This window comes from Haliotis rubra, unplaced genomic scaffold, assembly GCF_003918875.1.
Source record: "Haliotis rubra isolate DU_JTF1 unplaced genomic scaffold, ASM391887v1 Scf422, whole genome shotgun sequence".
In the NCBI taxonomy this organism is placed as follows: domain Eukaryota; kingdom Metazoa; phylum Mollusca; class Gastropoda; order Lepetellida; family Haliotidae; genus Haliotis; species Haliotis rubra.
Genome location: NW_025767105.1, coordinates 671,032 through 680,565, shown reverse-complemented (window position 1 = coordinate 680,565; position 9,534 = coordinate 671,032).

Here is a 9,534-nt window from a genome sequence, read left to right as displayed (position 1 = left end):
TTAAGGAAGGAGGGTAACTGGTTTTTTTACGTTTAGTGTACGATATTCATACCAGTGATAACTGGAATACTCACAACAGATATCAGTCAATAGTGTTGGCCAAGATGTCATAAGCAGATTACATATGTAATATCGACCGAAGAGACTCATTCATTCGAGAACTCCTGGCAGTCACATTCGGAAGTATTTTGGTTTTGTATTCGGTTGGTTGGTTTTATAATCTTAGGCGACGTGGTCTTGATTAGCATGATTATCTCCCTTTGGTAACCAGGCTGTCCGAAACATGAAGCCTTCATGCAACTGCAGAAAGATTCGTGTGTGAAGTTAGACAACAAAAGAGCCACCTGGAATAAGGTCAGCAAGTTTTGCAGGCTTCATCACAGTAATATTTAATACAGTACACACGTTCAAAAGCATCAAAATGTTTTTGACGTCAGGTAAACCATTTCATATCCATTAGATATACCATTTTATTACCCCCAATTTATCAAGGACGGTTGTACGCCAGATTACATGTGGATTGGGATGAGACGTTTCCTAACCGAGAAATACCTCTGGGTCAGGGGTAAGACCTGATGGGACCCTTGGGCGCCGGGAGACCCGTCCAATGGGGCTGAGAAATGTGCAAATAACAACGAACGGCTTTGGAGACGTACGATGTGGGCACACTCTTCCGTTCATCTGTGAAATACACATTTAGCGCCAACGTCACGGTGAAGCATGAAACTAGCATAACCAATACCCTGAGGGAAGACACACCAGGCATGGTGACCTCTGAAGTCATACCTCAGACTGACAAGCGTGATTGTGGTGTACTTAGTGTGTTAACAAAAAAAGATACCACGCCGATTGTTGTCAACAATGTGTTGAATTAAAATTTAGATAAAAGATGCTGGATAATTAAAACACTAGTGGGGAGCCAGGATTTTGGAGAGAGGGGAGGGAGAGAGGGATGGCTCCTCATGGATATTTTTCGGGGAGGCTTGCGCACACACTAACGCTAACACCCTCTGGATCAGGCTCCATTATTTTTAATGCCCCTTTTAATTATTATTTCGTTTAATTATTGATTCTTTTAAAAGAAGTAAAATTGTTTGAAATTTCTTGTAAAATTGTTTTGTAAATACATGAATAGCACAATCGCCAACAACAGAAGTGATGATGTAAATCTAGCTAGGGTCCATGCAGGTAGCAAAAGTACTACAGTCCCATAGCAAAAATCTCCATGGTCTTTAGGATGGTGATTTATCATCCAAAACTGTGTTCCACAGGAGATATCGCTTGTGTGAGATCATATGATATCTCCTAGGAGATAGCGTTTTGACAGTAGATTTTTTACAATGCCCTGACAATGCTATGATGTCATGAACTTGATGACGTCACAATGCTATGACATCGCTGCACTGCAAGTCTAATGGTAGAACCGTGTTCAGATATGTACAATTTTCATTGAAAACTAATGAAGAGTGATTTTTGATGATAAATAGAATCTCACCCTCGTCTCTACTCATACTAATTATTTCAACACTCGTTAATAAAAGTAAAAATATCCTCGGCAAGCCTCGGATATTTGTAACTTTATCAACTCGTGTTAATATAATTGATATCAGTAGACACCAAACTCACTGCACAATGGAGCGTTCAGGTCACTACCTGGTGACACAACCCCTTGCAGCTGTCACTGCTCGACACCGCGTTGGAAGGGATTGCACAAATCGTCGGATTTTTTGCTTTGGTAATTCTTCGCCATTCCTCCTGTAACCGCCTCCGTGGTATAGTGGTTAGAGCGTCCGCCCAGAGAGCGGAAGGTCGCGGGTTCGATCCCCGACCGCGTCATATCAAAAGACGTTAAAATATGGTACTTGTTGGTCCCTGCCTGGCGCTCGGCATTAATGGGTACAACAAGGACTAGTCGGCTCGGAGTCAGTATAATGTGTCTGAGTGGGGTATTCATGCTCCACTGCGGCATGGTATCTCAGTGGGCTAGCACTATAAAACCAGCTTCAGTCTGGGCTAGTACAAGCAGCCGCACATACACATACACACGCATGCACCGCGTCATATGAGCGAAATATTCTCAAGCACGACGTTAAACCCAATTTCACCTCACCTCACCTCCTGTAACACGTTGGCAAGTTTTGCAAGTGTCCAATACGGACGCGTCGATTATGTTCGTCCCATAGATACTCGATTGGGTTCAGATCAGGCGATTTGGAAGGCCAGGGGAAGGACATTGACATCTGCAATGGCGAGATAGACACCTGTTACACGAGAAGTGTGGGGTCGAGCGTTGTCTGTTGAAAAGTGGACGGAGGTGAGGTCGCAGAATTTGGTCTATATAGCGATTTGCTGTAAGATTCCCTTGAACCACCATTAGCTCTGTTCTACCCGTGTAGAACATGGCTCCCCACACCATGACGCTTCTGTTGCCACCTGTCAAACTCTGTTCGTATCGACGTCGATGGACACGTTATCTCCCATCCCCTTGTTGCAGGAGGAAATACGATTCATAGCTGAAACAAACGTGTCGCCAGTTCCCCGGGTTCCATGCCTGTACACTGTTGCACGGAATGTTGGACACGTCGTTGTCCGTGTAGTCGTGTCAGGACAGGTCCAACGTTTAGTCGATATGTTCAAATTCCCGCTTCTCTCACACGATTTGGTCGGAAATTCTTCGAAGACCAGGCACCTGTCCTGCAGTGTCCGTTGCTGTACATAGCAAATCGGTGACGTAGGTGAAACACCCGGATGAATCGGTCCTGAGCAGGAGTGGTCACTCTTGGTCTTCTTCTTGGGTCGAACTGAAGCGGGTATATCGATGCCATAATCGAGATATGGTGCTGTTTCGGACGTCGAAGTGTCGTACAACCGCAGACTGGGACTCCCCTGCTATCGAACGTCCAATAGTGATATTTCGGTCAGTAGCATTCAGTCTTTTATCTTCGTTTAAGTCGTAAATTCCGTATTGAAATTATGAATTTGGTTTGGCCTTTTTATAGTTTATGTCTCTGCTCATGTTTCTCACACATTGTACGTGCATTACGTTGAAAACTTTTTCTGCATTAACTTTTCATATAACGATGTCTTTCAGTGGCATTTAGAAGTTGTACATTGATGTCCAAGATATTTTTTATGGATTAAACTTCTTTTTAATTTCTCTCACAACGTTTCGAGACCATTCCAAGGTCCCTTCATCAGGTGAACTGGCAGTTAGGACGTCATAGTCTTGCCAGTTCACCTGATGAAGGGACCTGGAATGGTCTCGAAACGTTGTGAGAGAAATTAAAAAGAAGTTTAATCCATAAAAAATATCTTTTCATGTAACGTTTTCATATTTATGACAAACGTTTACAAACACATTTTGGGATGCGTTTGCGCTCAATCAACAACAACCACGTGATGATTAACGGGATTCAAACATAGGATTTGTCGATTGCTGCCAAAATATATCGAAAGGAACTGCTGAAAACGCATGTGCGTTGCTTTTTGTCTTTTTTTTTAAGAGTGTATAACGCATGGTTCCTGACCTTGGTACAAACACTACAAATGAACTTTGCCTCGCGGAGTGCGTACATACTGCATATCCATTCTGATACTTACCTCAATAATATAATCATTTCAGTACTACTTTTAGTAAAGTATCAATGTAACGCATAAAGTGGAAGGTCACCAGTTGGTCAAATGAAACAACAATACTGGATTTGCTGATGGGTAAATACTGGACATACAAAAAGGAACAATTACATTTATTGTTAGTAATTGTTAGTAAACTTACCTCTGGATTATGGTTGCCTTATTCTGTGGTTTCCACAGACACATACAGAATGAAGTGAAAATTTTAACACTAAGTTATAGCTATCCCTTGTGGTATGCCCTTCCAACTGACAGAGTTACCTCCCCCTGACCTAGATGTCACTGTATAGTAGTTTGAAAATCCTCACAAATTTTATGAATACAGTTTACAAAACACTAGAGGAAAGGTGGGGAGGAAGGGCGGGACCTATACCCCATAATCCAGAGGTAAGTTTACTAACAATTACTAACAATAAATGTAATTGTTCCTAATTGAGTCGTAAACATTCCCTCTGGATTATGGTTGCCTGAATCCCACATACGGATGGAGGGCTCTCCCTAGAAGAATAGTCCTGAAGCATACCATACCACTAGTGAGTTATTCTCCATGATCAAAATCCTCTAAGGATAACTATGACTTAGTAGTAAATAATTCACTGGTGAAATATAATATTGGATCATTGTCCACTGGACTTCCGTCCAAATATTGAGTAGTCTCTAATTATCAATCGAATTATACTACTCTTCAGATGAATTAATATTGATAATTTCCAATTGACAACTTCCCCGAATTCTGTCATCTCATGACCTAACTTCCCATTTATGACGTCACTTCCAGGCAATATTCGGTCTGTGACGTCACTTCCGGTCTATGACGTCACTTCCGGTTGATGACGTCACTTCCGGTTGATTCTCCCAATCCTTAAGATTAATTCCGTAATAATTAGAGACTACTCCCTTTCAATACTCAACCACCACCTGAGTTCGGTTAGTATCTATAATAGGGATAATCGTAACTGTGACCTACCTGATAATACTTCTGTCTCTATATCTTCTCTCCATCATCGTATAATCCAGGTGTGTAACATGCTTGACACATGATCCAATCCCTGCTACACCCCCCACCCCCCCCCCTTTTAATAGGTACTAGGAGGAGGAAAGGTGTTGTGCCGCTACTAACGGACCCAGGGACTTAAGGCCTTCCATTGAAGAGGCTACATCTCTTAAATAAAAAATTATAAATGTGTTTGAGGACTTCCATTGACAACTAGCCACCACTCGTTCAACTGAAACTGAACCCCATGCCGCTATTGATGATGCTAATGCCCTAATCTCGTGTGGCGAGAATCTAACATTAACTGATTCTTGATCCAAGTCTCCGTAAGCATAGGCGATTGTCTTCCTGAGCCATGAAGAAATTGTATTCTTAGATAAGTCCGTATTAACATTTGTTTTACAGGAGAGGAAGAGATGACGACGATTCCGTCTAAAACTAGATGTGCGATGTATATACCATCTGAGAGCTCGGATCGGACAAAGTAGTCTTGATCTGTCAGATCTAGAGGCAGGGGCAGGCAGAGCTGGTATTCTGTAGACTCTGTGTCCTAACAAACCATGAGACGTCGACTGATTCTTGGCTGTAAATTCAGGCACCGTCCTACAAGTCATCATCTTATACCCTTCCGAGAATGCAATAGATTTAAAGTCAATAGCGTGCAGTTCTGACACTCTTGAAGCCGTAGCAAAGCCAGTAGAAAAGCAGTTTTAAAACTCAAGTATTTTAAGGAAGTGTCTTGCATAGGTTCAAACGGAGACTTCTGTAGAGCCTGTAGTACCAAACATAGATCCCACTTAGGAAATAATGACGGCGATGACACATCCTTGATCTGGAAAGATCTAATAATCCTGTGTAAAGAATGATCAGATCCTACAGATAGTCCCTGTAAGTCCATGACTGAAGCAATCGCTGATCTATAGCCTTCAATAGTATTGTGTTTTAATTTTTTAACCATCCTGAGATATATAAGAAAATCTGCTATGATAGGTATGGTGACTGGAATATTGAGTAGTCGTTGCTCTCTTCTCCACTGGATGAAGACATTCCACTTGGTGTCATACAGTGCTGCCGTTGAAGGTCTGATAGACTCGGGAGATAGCCGAAATTGCTTGTTCATTAAATCCCTGCTCCTTGAGGGAACTATAGATAGTCTCCATACGTGAAGAGCTAGTAGGTTTACATTTTTGTGGTATCTGTCCGACTTGGGCTGACTGAGAAGATTTTCCCAACAAGGCAGTCGTAAGGGTTTGTCCGTCAATAATTGAAGAAGGTCCGTGAACCATGTTCTGGTCGGCCATGCTGGAGCTACCAGATAAACTACACAGTTGTGTTGGGCGATCTTGGCTAGTACTTCCGGTATCAATTTGAACGGAGGAAAAGCATATGCTATCAGATTTTCCCATGAGATTGACAGGGCATCCACTGCCCAGGCTGTCGGATCCGGAACAGGACTCACAAATGAAGGTAGACGATTGTTCCTTGCTGTCGCGAAGAGATCTATGGATGGTGTTTCCCATTTCTCCGTGATGAGTTTGAAAGCCTCCATATTCAAAGTCCATTCTGTTGATATCACTCTGTCCTGTCTGGAGAGAGAGTCTGCCAAAATATTCACCTTTCCCGGGATGTGACGAGCTTTTATATGACTTTTCATGGAATCTGCTATTTTGAAAAGTTCCTTCGTAATCTGTAGTAGACGATATGATTTGGTTCCGCCCTGTTTGTTTATATAGGCTACTACTATGCTGTTGTCTGTCACTAACATAATGTTCTTCTGATGCAGGTTCCAAGACCAATGAGACAGAGCTTTTACCAGCGCTAACATCTCCAGACAGTTGATATGGAGATTGCTTTCCTGTTGAGACCACAGCCCCTGAACTTGATGTTCGTTGACATGAGCGCCCCATCCCGAGTTTGAGGCGTCCGCATATAGAGTGATGTCTGGAGGAGGAAGACGAAAATGTACTCCTGGAAGCACGTTGCTGTCCACCATCCACCACAAAAATTCCTGACGAATCATGAAGGGAGGGGATACCATAGTTTCTAAGTCCAGATCCCTGAACCCATTGATCCATATTTGCGGTTCGCGAAGATGAATCCTGCCCTCATCGTGGAAATCTTGGATAGACGTAAAGAGATCCCAGCAGGGACATCCATGTCCGAATTGATGCGGCCTTGCTTGCTAACAGATTGAAAACCTTGGTCCGGATCTTGTACCAACGATCCTGAGGTGTAAAAATTCGTGCCGTCTTGGCATTTGGGATGGCTCCCAGATACTTGATTTTTTATGTGGGGACTAGTTCTGACTTGACCGGGTGTACAACAAGGCCTAGATGTGTGAACACGTGGAGTATAAACTTGGTCTGTTTTAAAAGAGTCTGAGTAATTATATTCCGTGCCAGGAAATCGTCCAAGTAACCGTGGATAGCTATCTGACGATGATGTAGGAACGCTAAAATGGGATTGATGATCACCGTGAACAGCCAAGGAGCTAGAGAAATTCCGAAAGGTAGAACACGGAATTGAAATCTCCGTCCGTTTACCGCGAAACGAAGGTACTTCTGAGACCGAGGATGTATTGGTACATGAAGATAAGCGTCCTTCAGGTCTATGCTGATGAATTTGGAATTTGGTTGGATAAGAGTTCTCAAATTGGTCAGGGATTCCATCTTGAATTTGGGAGGTTTCCTTAAATATTCCTTGTTTAACACTTTCAAGTCTATGATCATCCTCATCTCCTCCGTGTCTTTCTTGGGGAACTAGAAATACCGGGGAGTAGAACCAGCATGACTGGTCTCATGGTGGAATCTCCACTATGGCCTGCTTGTCTAACAGTTGTTGAATGGCCGTTACTGCTCCCGCTAGACGATCCCCTTGCAGGAAAAAACGTTTCCCTACCGGCTGGTAGGTTACTGGAGGTAGACTCTCCCATGGTAGCATGTAACCTTTCTCTATGACTGATAGAATCCAGCTGTCCGAGGTGATCTGTGTCCAATTCTCCACATATTGTGCTAGCCGACCCCCTACGGGAGATTGGGATACCGGTAGAATAAATTCGAAGTCTGTTTCCAAATCGAGGGGCATTTCCAAATCGTAAGGCTGAGTAAACTGGACTATTTGATTGGAGTCAAAACTTCCTAGATCCCGCTCTGGTGCCACGAAAAAACCTGGTGCCTCTACCCCCTGCCCCTAGAGGATGAGTAGCCCCGAGTTGAAGATGGTGCTGACGAGGAGAAATTACGCGACCTAGAGTCTCCTGCCCTGTCAAATGCTGAACGTTGCAGTGGCTCCTGACGTCTGTGAGAAGGTTGGCGGGAAATAGTAGCAGATACATCCCTCCTCGGTCTGGACTGAGGTTTATTCCTGCTTTGTGACAGTAAAGCTGAAGCCAATCTCTGATTCAGATTACGTGATGTAAAAGCATCCTTAACTTGAATAGCCTGACCACATTGTCCATGAAAAAGAGATTCTGAGTCCAAGGGCTGTTGAAATAAAACATCTTTAGCTGTCTCTGGTAGACTTCTAATTGAATCTAACTTGTGAAGTCTCTCCATGGCTGTTAAACGTCCAAGTGTACACAGCTGATTGTGAGTTGCGTCGGTTATAGATTGATATACCACATCTAAGAATGAGTGTGCCATGGCTACTTCTTCGGCTGACATGGATACTAATGTGTCCTTCTTTACTCCTTCATAATCTTGGAATAATGGTGGTAATAATGCCCGGACTCCCGCAGCAAACCAGTTGGTATAGGATAGTATGTCCAAGGATGAACGGGACATCCATGTCCTTGAGATCCTTGGATGAACAGGAAAAAGGAAAATCCCTGGCAGCTCTAGCATCCTGTAGCTGTGCGAAATCCTTGTCCATATGCGGAGCATAAAGTGGAATCAGTCTATTGTGAATAGCATACACTGGCTTTTGAATAATCTTGGGTAATGCATTAAGTGAAGTCGCCTTGGAGAGGTTCAAATTGTAAGAATCCAACGCCGACTTAAGTGCCGATGAATGAGGAAGAGATAGCTTGGGAACCCTTTCCGGCGGCAGACATCCTGACGATCCCAGCTCCACTGGTAACTCCCGTTCCGGCTCCTCAGGCTGTGGCGGGACTGTGCTTGGATAAAGTCCATGGATTAATTCAACCTTTTCCCTAAGAGACCATCCAGGAACAAAATCTTCGGCCGAAGTATCCATAGGCTGGACTGTCAATAATCCCTCCTTCATAACGAATTCTGGTTGAGAGAGAGGATAAATAGAAGTAGCTTCCGAATCCGAGAGGTCCGGTACAAGCGGTAAAAACGGTGGCTTATCAATGTCAAAATTATCCATGGCTCCCGTGGAAATCCCGCTTGGCACGTGGCTACTGGACTGCTGGTCCTGGATACCGCTAACCCCCGTGGCAGCCGTGGCTCGTTGATTAAACCCAAGGTGGGAGACGCAAGCCGAGGGCATGGAGTCAGTCCCACTAGGATATTACTGCAGCACACGCCTGGGATAAGGTAGCAGGCTTTGAGTGACTGGGATCAAGCGTGACCGCCTTACTCACAGGGACAAGGGACACGGCTTGTTTTGCCTGGAGCGCAATTAAAGTCTGCCTGGGGTCAGCCAGGTTGACCCCGTCCCTGTCACATGAAGCCCCTGGCTTCTCCCCCTGTGGGGAACGGCCTTCTGATCCGGTCGTAAGGTGATACCCGGCTTTCCCAGGTAGAGCACCCCCGAGTTTCACAGAAACTGACTCTTGCCCCCCGGCTCTTGCCATCGTCAACCCAGTCAGTGCAACCACCGGTCGTCTTGCCGTACATAATGCCATCATGAAACAGATTCTGTAATGAATTCATCTTGGTCTCATTTCTCATTTCCATATCATACATGGACTGACTAACTGAGGCTTGCAACTCTGATTTAAA